This window comes from Mizuhopecten yessoensis, unplaced genomic scaffold (genome assembly GCF_002113885.1).
Source record: "Mizuhopecten yessoensis strain PY_sf001 unplaced genomic scaffold, ASM211388v2 scaffold3799, whole genome shotgun sequence".
NCBI lineage: Eukaryota > Metazoa > Mollusca > Bivalvia > Pectinida > Pectinidae > Mizuhopecten > Mizuhopecten yessoensis.
In genome coordinates this window covers 176904-178819 of record NW_018405225.1, presented here as the reverse complement: position 1 = coordinate 178819, position 1916 = coordinate 176904, and the positions used below count along the sequence as shown (strand labels likewise).

The following is a 1916-nucleotide window of genomic DNA, read 5'->3' as shown; positions in this document are numbered from 1 at the left end:
TTGCAGCTCAATTAAAATCAAACCCTAAAAATCCTGTTTTCGACCAAGTATTCAACCCCAAATACCAAAACATATTTACGCAAAACCAAAAACTTCTGCCAACATTTGATATCCGAATTTCAAATTTCCTGCAAGAACTCAACATACAGTTGACGGACATAGCTGAATTTATCATATCTGATGTTACTCCGTGGACCATTCAAACCCCTGATTTTAACCTTACATTACATGAGCGAGGGAATACGTAACAAAACAAGGCATTATATAATACGTAATAAAACAAGGCATTATATAATACGTAATAAAACAAGGCATTATATAATAGGTAATAAAACAAGCCATTATATAATAAGTAACAAAACATGGCATTATATAATACGTAATAAAACAAGGCATTATATAATACATAATAATACAAGGCATTATATAATACGTAATAAAACAAGGCATTATATAAAACGTAATAAGNTCCTATCAGTCATACTGTTTGGTCTTAAAATCAATGATATAGTCAATGTCTTGGTCAAGCAACAGAAGGGTCGTTATTTGTGGATGACTTCTTGATCTGTTACAGATCTAAGAACATGCACACGATAGAACGACAACTTTAAACAACCTACAAAATTGGGCAGACGAAAACGGCTTCAAATTCTCTAAATCCAAAACTGTGTGCATGCATTTCTGTCAAAAACGAAAAGCACACAATGACCCAAATCTAACACTCGATGGCACTAGAATTCCTGTTTTTGAACAGACTAATNACAAGGCATTATATAATAAGTAACAAAACAAGGCATTATATAATACATGTACGTAATAAAACAAGACATTATATAATAGGTAATTAAACAAGGCATATAGTACGTAATAAAACAAGGCATTATATAATACGTAACAAAACAAGGCATTATATAATACGTATATTTTTCCCTAACCACTCATTTAGACTGCTGGTAAATTCCTCTAAACAACGACGATGATTCATTTATCATATATGGCGGTTTATTAGCGACTTTTCGTTTTTCGCTGAAAGATTAAATAACTATTATCTTCTGTAAGTTTCCATGAAGAAACTACAACAATGAGCAATCTCATAGGTTTTGGTAAACACAGATATCACGCAAACTCGATTAATAGTTCATCTGGATGTACATTAAAACTGATAATGTATGCATACTATTACCATTACAACAAGCTAAACATGCCCGAGGGGGCATACGTCAGTCCGCACGACACAGTCATTGAAATGTTCATTGACAGAATAACACACAGGACAACTCCGTACTTGCAGTGAAAGTGAAGTGTAGGAAGTTGTTTAATGTCTTTAACACATGGGTTTTGTTCCATTACATTGGTAAACATTATATTGTTGGAGGGAGGGTGAAGACAATTACGATCAGACAGGTATGCTTCGTGTTCATTAATATCTGTCAGCAAGTATATTCATATATATATGCGTACATATTATGTACATCATAGTCATCGTCTTCATAACGCAGACAACCATACAAACATGTACATTATACCTGTATGCCTAGGGTCCTATATATAACGAACATACTCCACCAAATCATTTAACAAATGTCATTTCATGTAGCATCCACGATGAAACTAATTAAATATGTATATTAGATTGTAGAATGGCGACACAGAAATACTACTGTACAATTGAATGAGGATTACAGCATGCATGATGGCACACACATGTTACTGTACAAAAACAGGTTGATTATAGAATAATGGCGCACAGATATATTATATATATTACATAATCTCTACGTGTAGAGTGTGGAATGTTGGAAGAACAAACCAAATGTAAGATTTCTCTTGGTAATGCGAAGTGTCATGTCCTCTATAATCTCAGCGATGAATCATTACAACAGCTGTGGTCACTAGTGACTACTAAATTCTGACTT

General features: G+C 33.4%; 1 protein-coding gene across 1 annotated transcript in view; it reads left to right on the top strand.

Annotated features, from left to right (window-relative positions):
* Positions 1-1260: 1260 nt before the first annotated feature.
* The window catches only part of LOC110448028 (solute carrier family 35 member B1-like), a 21973-nt gene continuing 21317 nt past the window's right edge, over positions 1261-1916 (top strand). The window contains exon 1 of the mRNA XM_021494061.1: positions 1261-1404. The gene's annotated coding sequence lies outside the window, so the exon portion shown is untranslated. The remainder of the gene's footprint in view (positions 1405-1916) is intronic.